Genomic DNA, 17,518 nt, shown 5'->3' with positions numbered 1-17,518 from the left:
GCTCTAATCACACATTTTCTTTGGTTTGTTTGAGAAGACAGGTTAACCTCCCTTTTTGAAAAAGGTTTCTTTTGTCTTCATACTCACAGAAAAGATGGATGTGACTACAAGGGAGAAGAAAAAGGAAGGTTTGCCAGCATGGCCAGGGCACCTGCAGGATGTAAAAATGTCCAGTGACTCATGGATGCGCAGTGATATTATAAAACCTGTGCTAGCTATGTGCAGGCTTCAGAAGGGCTCTTACCCCTGAAGAACCTGAACCGGAGTCCTGACACTGTTCAGCTCCGGCCTCGCATCACCTCATGGTTTTCAGCCTGGTGTTATGCCTCAGTTGGTGGCCATTTTACAGTAGCCCGTGGCTTCTTGTGTACTGCAGAAGTACAAGCCCTGTAATTTCTGAAATGCCCTACTAATTTGAAAACAAATCCTGAGGCCCATTGCAGTCTACCAGGAGGAGAAAGGGGTTTCCAAATTTCTGCCCATCCCAGTCTCATACCTGGGGAGAGCTCTCATGTCTTCACAGGCTCCAGAGCCTGCTTGTAAAAAGTGAGAAGGGACCAGCGTGCTTCTCTCAGTGGGGAGTTAATTAACAGCCCTGGGTGAAACACTGGGAGGAAGGTGGCTATTTTCTCTCTGTTTCCCATTTTCCCTCCCGCAGCGGCGGGCTCCCTGACGGATGCCGCCAGGCAGGGAGGCTGCCGGGCAGGGACTGTGATTGGCTGCAAGCGCCCCATGTGACCAGGGAAGCCATTTTGGCTGGTGGGGCTTGAGGGTAGCTGGAGTTTTGTATGTCCTCTGGTCAGAGGTGCTGTGTGGGCTCGGTTTGCAGGCCTGTGTGTTACGAGCAGCTGTGTTAAATTCTAATTACTGTAGGAACAAGAAGTCTGGCTGCTCTGGAGGTGGGAGAAGTGAAGCACTGGCATTTTCTCCTCATCCCAAAAGGCACCAGAGGAGACCCCTGTCCAGGTGGAGCCTGCAGGGCCTGGTGAGGAAGCACCCAGGGCAGGAGGTAAGGCTCTGCATGCCTTTTGGCTTTATTTATTTGCATAGTGTTGGCTTGCTGGTGCAAAAACTGGTCACAGCATGTGTGTGGGAGCATATGCTTGCTTTACCCTCTAGGTGTGTTTGGAGAACTGGATTGGGCCATCTATATTTGGCGCTCCTGGCGTGTATTTCTGTGATGTTTGGTTGCTTTCTTTTGACTACACTTGTTTTATCCATCTTAGTTTTCTGTTTGTCTCCACTTGCCTGCAAACTTGGAGTACTTCTTTTTGTTGTTGCAACAACACATTTTAGGTAGGGGGGTACATCTGTGCTGTTGTCTGGCTGGAACTGAAGCATTGAGAGGTCGGCTAATATAACTGATGGAAAGAGAAAGGCCTAGTTACAGTATACATGTGTTTCCTAAGGCCTAGGCACAGTCCTGGAGCTGCTTTTGTTTCTCCACATTGGGTTTATGCCTCTCTTTACATTTCACTTTGAGTTTGTGGTCGTAGAAGCAGAACTTGGCAGATGCAGCTGGTGTGGTTCTTCCATATGAAATTTCAGGGTGAGGTGAGAATTTCTGGGCATTTTCAGGGGGAAGTGGATGTCCCAAGCCAAGGTTGGAGCTCCTGGGGTTGTTTTTTAAAAAAAAAAAAAAAAAAAAAAAAAAAAGTCACAGCTTTTGCATGAAACCAAGCAGTAAATCACAGTCAGTGTGTCAGATTAAAACAAGAAAACAGGCCCCCAAAACCACATTCTGTCAGTGTTACTAAATAAGAATTAAACTCATGATTGTATAACTGGGGAAACTGAGGCAGGGAGTGACCAAGACCACACATGAAATCATTGAAAGAGCTTGGAGCGTCATCTAAGGATTCTGGGTGTGACTTCGTTTGGTTTTTTTTGTTCTGTGTTGTCCCTGGCTCTGGCGCCCCCCCCCCCCCCGCCCCCCCCCGCTCCCTCTCCCCTGCCCCTAGGTGTTCACTCTCATCTATAAGATACCTTTCCAGTGCACAATTTTGGGTGCTGTAGAAGTGAATTGTCTGGAATAATACATGGTTTTGAAAAATCCTGACTTTGCATTCACCTTCTTCCTTGAGTAAGAAAGACTCTCTTTGGGAAATAGTTCTACCTACACGTATGCCGAAGCTAGAGCCTAATGCAGAGAAACCGACTTAGCTTTTGTCTGCTGGAGTGCACAGGTGAGAATGGGCTTCCAAGGACATGACTTACCGTTTCTAAAATATGAAGGGCTTACGCAAGGAACAGCAGATGTAGCTACAAACCTGCCAGAATGTATCATTCTCTGTGTGACTGGTGCATGTTGTTGAAACTGGGGTCTCACTTTAAGGAAATAGCAGATGGGACTGGGAGAGGGACAAAGAGAAGTTAAATGTTGGCGTGTTTGGCATGTTAATGTGGGCTCTGAGAGCTCTAAAGGGACTATCTCGGAGGCGTGTGTTGATTAGCAGTTTTGGCTCGCCACAGGTAATAGGAGGGTGTGCTCATGAAGAACTAAATGTGCAAGTTTATTAAAACACCAGTAGCCTGTTGTCCTTCTCCAGGATAAATTCCTTGTCTTCTTTCATCACACTTTATAGAGCATGTTGAGACACAATTGAGAACACTCTGCTGTTCTTGTTCGGAAGCAGGGAGTGTTCCTGTGAATGGGAAAGCTCCATTTGGATTAATCATGGGTGATTAGGCATCTAATGGCCTCTGCAGCTCTTTAGATCTGAGGTCCACAGCAATAGCCGATGCAAAAATAGTGTGTGTGTGACAGTGAGTAAGAAATAGCATGCAAGGGCATGTACATGAGTTCTGTTTTCCTGGCCTTGCAATTTTGTACTTTGACCAGGTTATGTCTCACTGCTGTCTGCATGATCACTTGTCCTCAAAAACAGGATTAGTCAGCATTTTCTGAGCTTTTTTGGGAATTGTGAGGAACTACAGAGTTGTCAGGAGTGTGTGTGTGGAAATAGTACCAGTAAAATCATCACTCAAAAGGGAAGATTGAAACTCACAGATTTTTTTTTTTTTTGTGTGTGTGCTTGGTTTTATGAGCAAAAAATGGATGCATTAAAAAAATTAAGCAGTCAGTAGTGAGAATATGATAAGTGAAATCTGTGTTTGCTCTGTGTCTGTATGTATTTGTGTGGGTGATTTTAAGTGATGGCAGGAGAAAACACAATGAGCCATCCCTTTTTAGAAGTGTCCCAATGCCTGTTTCGGATCTAGGCCTGCTTACTGATCTATTCAATCCTTCCTCTGGGGAGTTTCATGGAAGGTCTTAATTTCTGCAGGCCGTCTCTATGCTGCTCCATGTGCTTGTTGTGAGGGAGAAAGATCTTCTTGTCAGATGTCTAAAAAATCTATTTCAAAGTGGAGTAAAAAGCATGAGATGTCTTTTTGTTCTGCATTTGTACAGCTCCTGCTCAGCAGGACTGCTCATGACTGAGATCCTTGATCTCTCTATCAATATGGAAAGCTAGTAAAATAAGCTGCTACCTGGGGCAGGCCAAATTCCTAAATCTGACCAATGTGAAAAAGCAAGGCTCTTTAAATGCCAAATAGACCATCTGTCAACATGTTATGCCAGGTTTCTGGAAGACCAGCAATACAACTCGAATTGTGAAACTGTCTAAAACGTTGCATAGATAATAGTTTGTGATATGGAACTTCTAAGTTGTGATGAAGCCGCAAAAAATCCTGCCGTGTAAGTCATGCTGTCTGGGAAGGGAGCAATCAGACAATAGCAGTTCAACTGACTCCCCAAACCAGTCTACTAACAACACTTGACATATTGCAGGGCCAGGCATTTGAGGTGAGACTGATGCTTTTCAAAAGCCTGTGTAGGTTAGTACGTTGCAGTCAACTGTTTTGTTCATGTTCTTGGAAGGTACCTGTCACAAAAGTATCTTTTTACTGAGGCTCACTTTAACATGGTGAGTCCCCGTTGTAATGATTCATTTAAAGGAAAGCATAGATCCTTGATCCTCTCTGAATACTTGTTTGCACCCTGATGAGTTTTAAGAATGAATAGACTGTGGGGTGATCAAAGCTTAGCTCAGGCTGAGTGGGGTGAAGGAAGGCGATATTGCTAAACGAATGCTGTGCTATTAATTGCTGAGCAGATGCCTCCCTGATTGTAGAAACAGTCTTTTTGCAAGGCTGCCTCTGGGAGGCAAGATGCAGCTGAATAGATTCCAGCCTGACCATGGTGAGAAGGTGGCCACAGCACTTGCTTAAAGTTGCTGCTCCAGTACCTCAGGTGAGATTAGGAATGCTCTAGGCTTGTGTTCTCCCTCTAAATGCTTGTTCTTCCCTGATTCCCATTTGTGTGATTAGGGGCTTAACCCTTTGGCTTTTTTGCTGTACTATGTACTGTTTTATACCAACGCTTGTTTAAGTGCCCCAGGTAGAAATGGAAAGCTCTTTAGACTGCATTTGTTTCCCCTGAAGTGGAGAATCAAATTAAACTGGTCTTGCAGATCCATCCACTATGGCATTGCCCTTTACCAACGGGGTTTTGTCCTGCAGTTTCTACTCCAATCGCGTGACCTTATTCTGCTGACTTCCATCCTGTGGAGGGAGATGCGCTCCAGTGAGACACCACGGCCTTGGGCCCTGATTCTGCAGATGGGAGTGTCCTTACCCTTGTTTCCATGAGTGTGCTACAGAAACCAGCTGGTTTCTGTACTAAAACTAAGTACAGGCATGTGTGTTTGTGGAATTGGGGCCTGAGAGAACAGGAGCAGAATGTCCCAGAGAGTGTGCGCTTTTCACTTTTAACCCTCTGATGTGTATGTGCTTTGAATTTGTTCTTGAAATGCATTCACTTTGCTGTATCTGCTTGGGAGTCCTTTTGCAAGGAAGGAAAACACAAATGTTTTAGGTTGTGATAGCTGTTTTTCATAGTGGGTGGGATCGGTTTCTAATTGACAAGGTAATCGTCTCTGTCTTACGGGGTCTTGTCCAAGTATCTCTTGGTGTGTAGGGGATTTATGGGCGCAGATCTTCAACGTCAGCAAAATAGTGGGTCTCTTGAGGACACCTTGGATGGCTGATGGCTAATGAAGGGGCCTTCCAAGTCCTGTCTGAAGTAAATTTATGAAGGCATGGAGCCAGTGTCATTCTGCAGCGTGAGAAGTTTTGAAAAATACGTATGTGGCTGTCTTGTGTAGGTGACAGATGGATGTCATGGTTGTAGAGAGACTGTGTGCTCAGGGTCTACACCTCAAAATGTTCCTGGACCTGCAAAAATGGCTGAAGAAAAGCTTAGGGATCTGGCATGAAGCTCTGAAATGGAAGACTGGCTTTCAGTACAGTTTTGTAGATTGGGAAGTGTATAGGGTGATGCTGATAGTGCCCTGTTTTTTGTGCTCTTTGTTGTGGTGTGGGTTTTTTTTTTTTTTAAGCTATTGCATATGGAGTCATAAATCACAGTGAGGCCCATACCGCAAAAAATCCAGGAAATTTAAAAATGAATGTTTTCCTTTATTTTTGTGCATTCTCATTCTTCCCTTTGACTTCATGATTTCCAAGTGACTGAAGTCTGTGTTACTACTGTTGCAGGGATGCCAATCATCACCACTAGCTAGAGGAATCGGGTATCTGTTACTCATCAGGTCTTCCTTGACTCATTGGTGAGGGCTAAGTGTGTACCTGCAGGGTGATTCAGCCGGGACCCAAGACCTTTGGTGAAATAACATCTGGATGTGCCTGGCTGTCTCTGTAGGCAATGGGGAACAGTCACCACAGTTCCTGAGTTAGGAGCGTGTGGTAGAGATCGGACCATACCCCACATCTTCTCATCAGTGCTTGTTGCCAGTGGGTACCTTTTCAGCAGGAGCATCCTGGTGTAGCAGTGTCCAAGCCTTTTTCAGAAATGCTGGTTTCCAGCAATTTGTGTTCCTGCTCTGATCTTCGACCTTGTCCTGTGTCGAGCAAGGTTTCTTGAGACTAACTGTACTCTGTGCTGACTAACAGGTAGAGAATGATTATAGACTTAAACTGACAGTATCCTCAAGCTGTGGGAAATCCTCTTTAATGCAGTGGCATGCTGAAGTGTGGCATTTGTTTGATAGAATATGATATAGCTCTGTGGTGTCTGACTGGATTTGTTTGCTGCTTGCTTCCAGTAATACTGGACAAATTATGTTGTCTTGGATTTTAGAGGAAGTAAGTGCCTATGGAGGGCATTGATGCTGTGGAGACTTGCAGACAGACTTGCATTGCAAAGTTCAGCACTCTCTGGCAGTCAAAAAGGTGACAAAGCTAGCCCAGGCCACTCTGGGAAGGGGGTGTGACTGCAATGCAAATATTTCTTTCCCCAAATTTGGGGATTTAGATCCAGTTCAGATTAAGCTATAGCAGCTCACAGAAGAGAGACAGTGCAGTTCCCTGCACCAGAAGTATGCATTGCTCCTCCTTGGAGCCTGGCAGAAAGTGTCGTTATGCTGCAGCAATCCCAGGGATTAGCACTGAGGACAAGTAGACAAATACCAAGAAGGGAGGGAGCTTTCAGTTACTTTCATGTTAAATTGTTTCCTGTGGGGTTTTTAACATACAGTGTTTATGGCAGAAACCGGTGGCCTGGAGACAGGAGACACCTAGTTCAGAGCCCACGTTGTGTCACTGCTGTTCAGGATGCAGCAGGGTCACCTGGCTGGGCAAGAAGATGTGCTGAGCTCTTCTCCCCATCTCCTGCAGTTACGTGCATGCGTGCCTGCGTGCACTCGTGCTGCAGAAGCAGCCAGAGGCCCTTCCCACTGCAGAGCATCTGTCATCATGTGTTTAAAATAATCTGAAGCTAAAATGGGAGCATTCACTTTCCCTTCCTCTCCAGCCGGAGCCCAGAACAGGCAGCAGAGTCTGCCATAAAGACTTGCAAGTAAATTGTGCAAGATCTTGGCAATAAAAGCATGTGGCGTGTGTCTCCACAGCTGGGGAGCTGTTGCGGGAAGGGGTCTGGGGACCCTATGCAGGACTGTGAAAGATGCCAACATAAAATCCCAGCCTGCATTGCCAAATTACAACTCCTGGGGTGATGGAAGGGAGTACTTGTAGGAGCACTGACCTTTGGATCTGCTTTCCTTATAATGTGTTATGTCCAACCACAAGTCTTCAAATTATGTAGAGGAGTAATTTTCCCAAACAGTACACTTCTGTTTTCCAGTGACGCATAAAGGCGAGGTAAATGGTAAGAAATAAAACATGCTTAATTTAATGGGGACGACAGTGAGACAGATGGCTGGTGGTGGATCACTTACTGCAGGCCTGAGAATGCCAGATTCTGGGTGGAGATGAGCACTGAGAAAGTGCTCAATTAACCTCAGTGGTGGCCAGCGAGCTGCTTGTGCTCACGCTCACTCGTGAGCTGCTGTGGGAACTCAACTGCATTTGTGAATGTGCGTTGTCTCTGAGGATGCCTGTACAGGAGTGATTGTTCTTCATATGAACACCTTCCCTCTCAGGCAAACAAAGCAATTTGTGCTCAGACAAGTATTTGCAATGCCTCCATTTTGTAATTAATTTTTCAAAAACCGTTGTCATTCAGCTGTGGAGAAGAAATAATGCCATCCACCCACAAATAAAGGGCAGCAAACAGTCTGTGATCTCTTCAAGCTAAAAACTGTTTGTTCAAAACGTTTGGCAGCTACTTTCAAATAACAAAGATCTTCACAAAAGCATGGCCTGGGTGGTGATTGGTGTGCGGTGTTTGGGTTTTTTTTTTTTAATCCTGCTTTCCTTGTAGGCCTTAACCTGCATGCATGCTGTACCCTTCCCTTTATGTGCATGTCTCTAATACGTAGGGCTATTGCAGGTAAATGGCATGTGCTTAGGTGGCTGGGACAAGTAAGGGTAATGATTTCTTTAAAGGTAAGGAGAGAACTGGTAGGAGTTGCCCTTGGTCTGTCCCCCTTGTACCACTGGAGATGAAATTTTCTGATTCCTCCTGGATATGGCACTGGGAGAAGGACTCATCAGATACCTATATTAATTTACTTGGGCTATGTATAGCGCAAGACACCAACACCAGCATGACAAGGTAGTCCAAAAAAGCTGATCATAGATCAGTAAGGGGATAGCACAGACTGTTATCTACGTGCTGCAGCCTACACCATTGCAGCTAGCGCATGTCTCATCTGCATTCCTGTGTACAGATCTACAGGTGAAGTACCTCCCAGCATGGTCTACCTTCCAATGCACCCATTCTTCCCAGTCACCTTATGCACATAATCAAATAGCTTGTCTCTTGCTGCTTTTTTTTCGCTAAATAAAATGAGGAAATTCCCTGTTAATCGTAGCAAAGTCCAGCAAGACCTTCCCAAAACTGTCTGTCTCCTTGGCTTTTATCTATGGTATTTCTAGTGTGTCTACAGAGAAGAGTTAACTGAGTTGGCTTCTAATTCATTAGGTGCAACCCTTTGTATTGCTACTTGCTACTGAAGTCTTTGCATTGCTTGGAAGTCTAGGCCTGTTTTGAATGATGGAAGATTTTGAGCTGGGTTTAGTATAGGAGCAAATTTCACATAGAGATGGGAGGGGAATATATTGCATGGGTTTTGTACTTCAGAAGAAAAACGACCATGTACAACTTGAAGGTAATTTAACCTGGGTTTGCAAGAACTGTATTGCCTTGGGTGGGAGCTGGGATTTCTGCAAGGAGCTCAACAGACTATAGGTGTTCAGCTCACCTGAGAGGTGTTGTAGGAATGTGGTTTTGGTTGGCAAAGCTAGTCCAAGTAATGCCTGCTCCTCTCCTGTAGCTCTCTCTTGCTGGGTTTTGGCAATGTCACAGTTTGTAGGGCCTCAGTGTAAATCTGATTATTGAAATGAACCAGGCTAAGAAAGCCCATCTGGGGGGAAAAAGGCATCAGGCGTGAAGGGCAAGACTATCCTCGGCAGCAAAGGCAGTTTATGAAAGGGTTTGCAGAACTTAGTGGCACCTGGAGTGGTGGTACTTCACTTCATTCTGAAAATTTAGGGTGTTTTCTTCCATATAAAGAGGTAATAAAGCAAGTTCTTGTAGTAGAATCAAGGAAATTGATGAAAGCACCTCCGGGTTTGGCAGCACCAATGACTCCAGCCTTCTGTTTGAAGACCCAGCATTTTTTTTTTATAGCATATTATTCTGTGTTGTGGCCTGCTGGAAGGGAGAGATTGTTAGCCAGGGAGTTATGAGACTTGAATCTGGGAGTGGATTCAACGCAGACTGGTCCCTTCTTAAAGGTGACAAACACCAACTGATAGATAAAAGTCTCTCCTGGATGGGCTTGTATCCTTGCTGTCTCCCAAGGGAGATGTGTATGTGCTACCTACTTCCTACTTAGCACAACTGGTGGGCACTTAGGCGGGGGGGGGGGGCTCTGCTAGCCGCACTTAGCTAAAGAACTTCCTGCTGTGCTGCAAAGGAAGAGCAGGCTGGGGGCAAGGGCGGTGTATACCATGCTGCATAGGTCTCCTTGCTGAATCTGAGTCAGCTAAGGGATAACAGCTCCGTGGCCAGATGAGGGGTGGGATTCCTCATGGTGCTGGCACTCTGCTCAGAGCAAAGGATTTCCCTTAGAGGTAGGGCAAGCAGACAAGTTTATGCAGAACTTCAGCATGCATCAGGAGGTGTAATTCTCTTTCAGGTGATCTGCTTCCATAGTGAATTCTTCTGGGCTCTTCCTTAAGCTGTTGCACTCACTGGCTTTGGGTACAGGATGATGTTTCAGACTCTAATAGCCATAAAATAGCCACAACAGTAAAGCTTTGCCGTGTCTGAAGCACAGGAACGCCGATTTATCTCTTCTGCCTCAGCACAAATAATCAGCCAAGGGGGAATGAGATAGGAGACACTTTCAAAGACCAAAAAAAAGCAGCTTGAAATAGGAAGAATTATGGCCCGTGCATCTTTTCCCTGTCTCCTTCACTGCTTCTTAAGGTTGAAACTGTGACCTCCTTGAAGGCAAGAAGGCTTTAACACCAGAACTAAAGTCTTAGTCTGGGGAGAGTTATATTCTGAGGAATACTCTGTGTGCACAATTACAAGACCAAATCTTTGCTGGTACAAATTAACACAACTCCACTAACTGGCTGTGACCCCGTTCAGACTTGCATGCATCTCCCCTCTCCTCCTTTTACACGTCGCTGTATCTCAGTCCTATCAGATCTGTCACTGCCCAGTGACAGCGAGAAAGAAGTGAAATGATAGAGGGATGTTTCTGTAGTGGCCATTTGAGTGCTAAACATCAGAAGCTTCTCTGACCGTTTCGAAATCAAAGTAACTTACTTTGTAGCATCTGTCATTGATTATGCAATGCATTCTTCACAGCCCTTAGAATGTCAAGTGTACTGGACGCAGTAATTTGCCTGTACCAGGAATGACATAGTAAACTGCTGCTGGAATTAGTCGACTTCTATGTACCGTGTAGTACTATGGAGTACTGTGTACTATACAATAGATTACTTAACACTCTTGTTTAGCAATACCTGATTGACCAGTAAGATACAAAGCAGCACATGATGAGAGCACTTTACGTATGGTTTTAAAACCTCTAAAGCTATAAGACAAAGTGAGTATCTTATATTTAGAGTGACCTGAGTCATCCTACATAATGCTGACTACCCGCATACCAGAACTTTAGTCATACTATAGAGGTTACTGAATCAGGACTTGCGTGTGGATACCCTTGCCTGTGTGAGTAATTGCACTGAAGTTAATAACACTTGTTAATAAAGTACAGCTTCTGGGAATTGGGTCAGATCAGGCCTTGGTATCTTATTGTAGGATGTTTTGTACCATAACATACTGTTCCATTAAACACAGACTTGTACCCGTAGCTTTCAGTGCTGTAATAGCTGTGATTAGCAGCAGCTCTTCTCCCATATAAACAGCTGCCTTTCCCATGTGGATTTTCTGGATAATTCTCCTGTTGACTGTTCCCAGAGTGTCTCATGTGAGAGGTGTTCTGCCACATCTGAGCCAGGCAGATGTGGGAAAACATGCTGAAAAAGCACCTCTGTATTAAGACAGTAAAGTGGTGTCTCTGCATATGATGCAAAGGCCAAAACTTTAAATCTTTAGACTTAGTGAGCTGAGATGTTTGTAAGCAACCAAAAGGTCATAAGGTTTGATAGGAGAAAGTGTAGTACAGGTGGGGTTAGAAGTAAATAAAATGTTTGTTCATATGCATAAAGCTCCGCTCTTAAGTTTTTAATGCTGCAATTGCCAGCAGCAGAATGAAGTTGCACAACTAGTCCTGTTCCGCTCAGGTACGCGTGCCTTGGGCGAGGTACCAACCGCCCTGACGTCCCCCTGACTGCAGGGTGTCCTGGCTCAGAACCCAGTGTCCCCCGTTCCGTCTGGTGGAGGCTCAGCCCTGCAGAAGGGGATGCCGAAGTGCCTCTTCACTGCAGAGAGGTTTGGGGTCCTTCTCGAACTCTGAAGAAATGTTTGCACTAGGGGGTGAAACAGGAAGGCTTTTGTTACGTTGTTTTGCCATGTGTTAGTTAACTTGTGACAACAGTTACACAATTGTAACCCTGCTAGATTTCTGCTGAAATGTGTGGTTGCATCTCGGTTTGCCTCATGTGTCTCTGCATGTTCCAGCTTCCCTTGATCAAACTAGGCTCTAACAGTGCTCATTGCCCGAGTCTTGCATTCAGTCAGCTGCAGGTGTATTTTAAAAGCCTGAGGCCAGATTCTGCTTCCATGTGAAGCTCTCTGGCTCAGAATAGCTCAGCTGATTATCAAAGTGGCTGAGACCAAAGCTGTTGTGCATAGTGCAGTAAGCAAAGGGGTTAGAGTAGCAACGAGCCACTCTGAGAGGGCCAGATGTCATTGTGACCTTGCTTGATCACTATTGTATATAAGTGGCTTTTGTCAGGCAAACTAATTCAAACACTGACATATAACCAACAGCTGAGAAATCACACCCCGTGTTTGCTTAACCTGTTGCATTGGGGGTCTGCCTCAAACAGAGTTGTCTCCGTCCTCTGAAATGAATACTCTTAAGGTCAAATTGTTTAGCTCCTGGTTCCTGCTCGGTAATTTTGATCTATTTGCAGTTGTCGTGAGGCTTGCTTCAGTACTCCTTTGAATTTCTTGATAACCAAAGTGAGATAAATGCATTGCGGACAGAAGAGGCAGGGGAAACTGTAGACTATAGATATTGATGCGAGAACATATTAACGGAGGAAGCAGATGATTTTCTGTTGCATATGCAACTTCCTGAGGTTACCTTGCCTCGTGCAGTGCAAGGGAGGGGAAAAAAAGTGCTGAACTGGGTCATAAAGGCTGCTGCGTTCATGCGCCTGCCTTATTGGTGACTGCCGGTCGGATTCTTGCAGTGTGCAGAGCCTTTGTAGCCACTGAGAAGGAGGGCTTGCCCTGCTGAGCTACTGTGTGCAAAGCACTTCAGGGACGCAAAATTCTCTAGAATTGTTTGTGGTAATAGCTTGTGCACTGGGACATTTGTTTGCTGCTCCTCTTCCTGATTTTTCCTTTGATTCGTGGCCTGTAGTTTAATAAACTCAACAAATTTACCTTCCTAGCTTCTTCTAGTTGAAATTGGTGAGGTAAAATTGCTCGCAAGAAGTAGTGCTGCCTTAACGCAAATCTGGTCTTCTTGCTGCGTTCATTACTCTCCATTCCCCTGTCTTGACCCCTTCAGCTAAACATGTTCCTCCATTTCTCCATAGAGCCTTGATGCCTTCTACCCTGCTTTTTTCTTAGCAGATACTGAACAGACAAGGTTACAATCTTGCCTTAATCTGATCAGGGAGATGGTGAAATGTTTAATAGCCATTTACAGACTCTCTGAAAGGCATTAGCATCCAGACAGAGGAAAAGGATTGCTCAAGGAGCAGCCAAGATCAAGGCTATAACTTGGAGGAGTTAGTTAAAAATAAATTGAGCAATGGAAAATGAAGGATGTATATGTAGAAAAAAAGATCCCTGGCAGTTAACTCCTGGGGATAGTTAGCATTTCCCAAGGGGTAAGACGGACTTGGTTAAACTAGATGCGTACCTAGGACCAGGCTGTAAAGCTAGGATCCAAGAATGAAGTTTTCCAGAGTCTAAGTGCTTGAGTCTAGGAGATTGTCTTAGATCTTCCTCTTTAAGACTGGACATGATTTTTTAATTTTTTTTTTTCCAAGCAGCACATTCCCAGTGCTGTGTTATGCTGCAGTGGGCTGAATGTAGCCTTTTCTGTAGCAAAGACGGGAATCCATAGGCAGAAATCACCTGATTTCTCTGGGAGGCTGCTGCATTAGGTTGTATTTTGTGGTTTCTTGGAGAAATAGTGGGATGGGAGGGAATTTAAACCCAAGACAAGACTGCAGTCTCCTTCAAATGGTCATGTACAGCTGTCCGCAAAATCACCAGCTTGCTCCTGAGAAGATGTATCAGTGTGCATTTCCCCTGTAGCCAGTGTTGTTACCTCTGATGCCCAGTTCAGAGGCTCTATTTTTCTACATGATATGATTTCACAGTGATCTCCCTTGGAATTGCAACCAGCCAAGAGGAAACCAAGACTCTGACCATCTTTTCTAGTGATGGGAGATACCAATTAGTCCCTCTAGGATGTGACCTTAAAAGGGTGAGACTGAAGCCAGATTCCTTGGTTCTCAAACCAAACTTGAAGCTGGCACTGTCTCCCCCAGTGTCTAACATTTGCAAATGCATGTTTTGAGAACTGGCCTCAAGCTGCGTCTGTGGGTTGGCAGGGCCCACTGGAGGCTGCTGTGGTGGGGACTAGATGTCCCTCAGTCTCTAAACCTCTGCTCAGCTGCCACCAGTGACACCTCATCTGTGTGCGATGGCACGTCTTGATTGTTTTCAGCATTTGCTTGTAAACCAGCAGGCCCACCACTGTTTGTGGATGTCACTGTTTATTGCTGTTTTGCTTCTCCTATGTCTCTCTAGGCCAGGCCACCCTGATTCTCAGTATCAGTGCGGGTTTGGGTGTGAGAACAGAGTGTGAAGGAAAAGACTGAAGTCATGGTGCAAGCCCAGAAACATTGGGTACCCAGTGACTAGCCAGGTGCTTCCAGTGGACCTAAGCGGTTGGCTTCTCTTCCTGCTCTGTCATTTGAGACTGGAGTCAGTGTGTGTTTCTGCAAACACATCCTCAGTAATCACCTCCCAGCTTTCTCGATGGATGCTTATTCCAGGCATCGTGGTCATTCGAGGTGGCTAGCTCCCTGTTGCTTAGTTGGTGGAGGCTAGCTAATGGCACAGATACTCCACTGGAAGGTAAGGTTTCCTGTTACCTGCCGGGGAATGGAAATGCAGGAGGATTTACAGCAAATGCAGCCGGTAGAAGGGAAGGTGTTATGAGCTATCACAATTACGTGTTGTTCTTTAAATGTATTTTACAGCATCTGCTCCTGTCATTCCCAAATCATGTGTCAGGCTTGGATGTGCCTTAAGGTGTGAGCACTTGAACGTAATAAATATGGGCTTCCTTCTGTTTTCTCTTGATACCCTCAGGCTGACAACTTTAAGAGACTGAGAGTAAGTGTGAGCTGTGTGGCACCTCTGATGTGATATGGGGCATGCGCCAGCTGGGGTTAATAGGGTAAGCCCCCACCCTGAAATACCCACGAACCCTGTCTTCTCATCTCCTGCTTCTACCCCCAGTAAACTGACCTCCTGGAAAGTGTATTGAGAGTGGGGGGTGAGGAAGAAATGAGAGTATGAGCCTTTTCTGCTAGACTTGGAAGTGGACGTACGTGTAGGGCAGAAGAGGTTGAATTTTCTCTGCTGGGTTATTGCCCCTTAACATGAGGGTTGTAACCTTTCAAGATTATCACTGTTCAGGCAATGATAGCTGGTTGGATGCCTTGTTGAGAGTGTAAAATGGAGTAATAATGGTCAATAAGAGAAAAAAGTCAAAAGAGTTAAATGGTGAAGATCCACACTGGCTTTTAGTAGAAATTGCACACCACATTCAGCAGTTCAGATGTTGTCCAGGGGATAGGTAGATGTGATTGACTTCTTGTGCGTATCACAGAGCTATTGTTTTGGTGGTAAAGATATGGTTTGAGGTGCTTTTTCTCTTCCCCTGTGTCCCCACCCCCTCAATGCTACAAAGATAGCTCCTTCTCTGTTCAGTTTTTATGCCATGGCAGATATTTATCTTTAGGCAGGAGGTGATAGGGTTAGTCCCTGCTGAGCTGTCAGATTAACAGAAGCTATTCAGGAGAAATCTGATTTACGCAGGAGTACCTGTAAAAGGGAATGGGGGCAGAGAAAGGAAGGATGGTGCAGGCCGGGATAAGATGCAACTACAGGGCTAAACAAAAAAGGGCAAAAATAGGGAGAGGCAAGCATAGGGTGGTAAGAAATACTTCTTGCCCCTTTAAACTTGGAAGTTAAACTCTTTATTTCTGTCTTGGTCTGATAAAAGCTAGATCAAGAGGAAATTAATGCTAAGTAAGAGGTTTAGAAAGGCAGACCTTGATTGCTTTAGTATTGACAGGCAAACTGTCTGTAACTTTTGGAGCAGTAAAATTGCAATCTGAGCAAGATTTTTTTTTTTTTCTCCTCCCTCCTTTTTACAAAAAAAACCCAAAAAACCAAAAAAACAACAACAACAAAAAACCAGAAAAACCCACAAACAACAAAAACCCCCCAAAACTGTGAAAGTCTTATGCAGAGCCTCAAGAGTGGTAAACTCCGGAACCCGGAGAACATGCTTTAAAGGACAAGGGAGAGCCGCTGCAGCACTGACTGCCACGTGCCTGCTCATGCTGGCAGATGGTACCCCTGGCTCTAGCTTGGAGGGAGGTGTTGGAATGATTTCTGGGTACAGAGTTTGGTGAAGGGGAATAAAAAATACTGGAGTGGCAGAAACACAGTGACGTCAGTAGTTTTCTGACATGAGGCATGCTGAGGATGCTGCTCCAAACGCAGCCGTTCCACAAAAAAAGACTTGTGGAGAAAAGCAGAAAGAACATCCTGTAGGTAGGGCTCGAACAGCCAGGGGCTTGATGTTCCTGCTCAGATCTCCTCTTCCAAGCAGCCAGAGCACTAGTGTGCTCAGGCAGCCTTCCTGGCCACTGGGTAATTCCTGTACTATGCTGTACCCAGAGGCTTCAGGACACAGGTCTTCCTTGTACCTGGCCTGGGTAAACAGCAGGACCCACAATACCAGGGATAGGCAGAGCAGTTGTATTTAGGAAAAAAAAAAAAAAAATTAAAAGTTAGCTGTGTAGTGCATGTCCTCCTCAGCTCATAAATTATGCCCTCAAAATACTGCCTGGTTTAGGGTGTGGTGTCCTACAGAGCTGTTTTCTCCTGGATACAGGTTGCCTGCTCTGGCTGTCCTGTTTAGACTGCTTCATGTTGCTCAGCAGCTTGGAAGGTGTGAGGAAGTCATGGTGATGCTGATGTGTCTAGTGTCCATGGCTGCTAGGATCCCCCTCACCTGATTCTTCTTGATGGGCCATAGGTATGGCAGCAGATCCCGGGGAAGTGGAGGGGACAGCTGCGGTGGAGGGAAGGTGTGGTGGAAATGTCTGTGGAACCACAGGTTGAGTCTGACTTCTCGTTTTGAAGTTTCTGATAATATGAACCCAAAACTGAACTAAACCAAAACCCTGTTACGTGCTTTGAATAACAGTTTGACTGAAACCTGAGGTTCTTTGGGAAGGACTGCTGGTTCCTGAGAGGGGGCCCATGTTCTATTTACCAGTAAACTGGCTGGAAATCATGGAACCCATAAGCAGATGCCTTTTTAACCTGCTTCTTACCCATAGCATAATTGTTTTACCAGAACTAAACAGGACAATTTTACCTGGAACTGAAGCTGAATCAGAACTATGCTGAAAGGGCAACCGTTCAGCTGCTTATTAGGGATTTATTCCGTGACTAAATACAAAAGCACCTCCACAGGCCTCACGTTACAACCAGGGCTGATGCAGGGAGGTGTTGGGTCTTGCCATGGCTGCTAGGTTCAACTGCTCAGGCTTTCAAGGTGGGAATTCTTTGACTGTCACCATCTCTTCAGGAGATTCAACTTGCCTGTCCCCTCCCTGGGAACAAGATCAGTGCTTCTGGCAGACCAGAGCTTTGGAGATGATTGTGTGAAATGGGAATCTCTTCTCTCCTGTTAATTCCACTGCAGATGGTTGAAACCTCTACTTCAAGGAAGGTGGAGGTGCAACAACACTGAACTTGGGGGAAGGCTTGCAGATGGCAGAAGGAAGACTTTGATGGTGGGTGATTTGGGGACACTTAGTGTAGCCTGTAGGGCTAGAGTGCTCTCTGCTGTTCCACTGCAGCTCAGAATAGCTATAAAGAAAAAGCTGGTTGAGTTTCACTCCTGCGAGCCTTGTATGTTACCCTGGACAGTACATCTAACACAAAGGAGGTAGTGGAGCTTAAAAGGAGAATTATCTGGTGCGAAACCAAACAAAACCATTAGGATGTCAGGCAGCTGCATTCCTTTCACACTAGGCCATGACAAAGACAAAAAAAAAAAAGGACCTTATTGTTTGGAGCAGTAAAGCTGTTCACCCCTCTCACCTTTCACCA

The 17,518-nt window shown here is 45.3% G+C and overlaps 1 protein-coding gene across 1 annotated transcript in view; it reads left to right on the top strand.

Moving 5' to 3' along the window:
- The first annotated feature begins 812 nt into the window (after window positions 1-812).
- Window positions 813-17,518, top strand: part of SLC41A3 (solute carrier family 41 member 3) — a 133,241-nt gene continuing 116,535 nt past the window's right edge. The window contains exon 1 of the mRNA XM_087743823.1: window positions 813-1,009. The gene's annotated coding sequence lies outside the window, so the exon portion shown is untranslated. The remainder of the gene's footprint in view (window positions 1,010-17,518) is intronic.

The sequence above is a fragment of the Nipponia nippon genome, unplaced genomic scaffold (genome assembly GCF_047370975.1).
Source record: "Nipponia nippon isolate SJK-2023a ecotype South Korea unplaced genomic scaffold, ASM4737097v1 scaffold_9, whole genome shotgun sequence".
Taxonomy (NCBI): Eukaryota; Metazoa; Chordata; class Aves; order Pelecaniformes; family Threskiornithidae; genus Nipponia; species Nipponia nippon.
The sequence above is the reverse complement of the archived record's forward strand: the minus strand, read 5'-3'. Positions and strand labels throughout refer to the sequence as shown.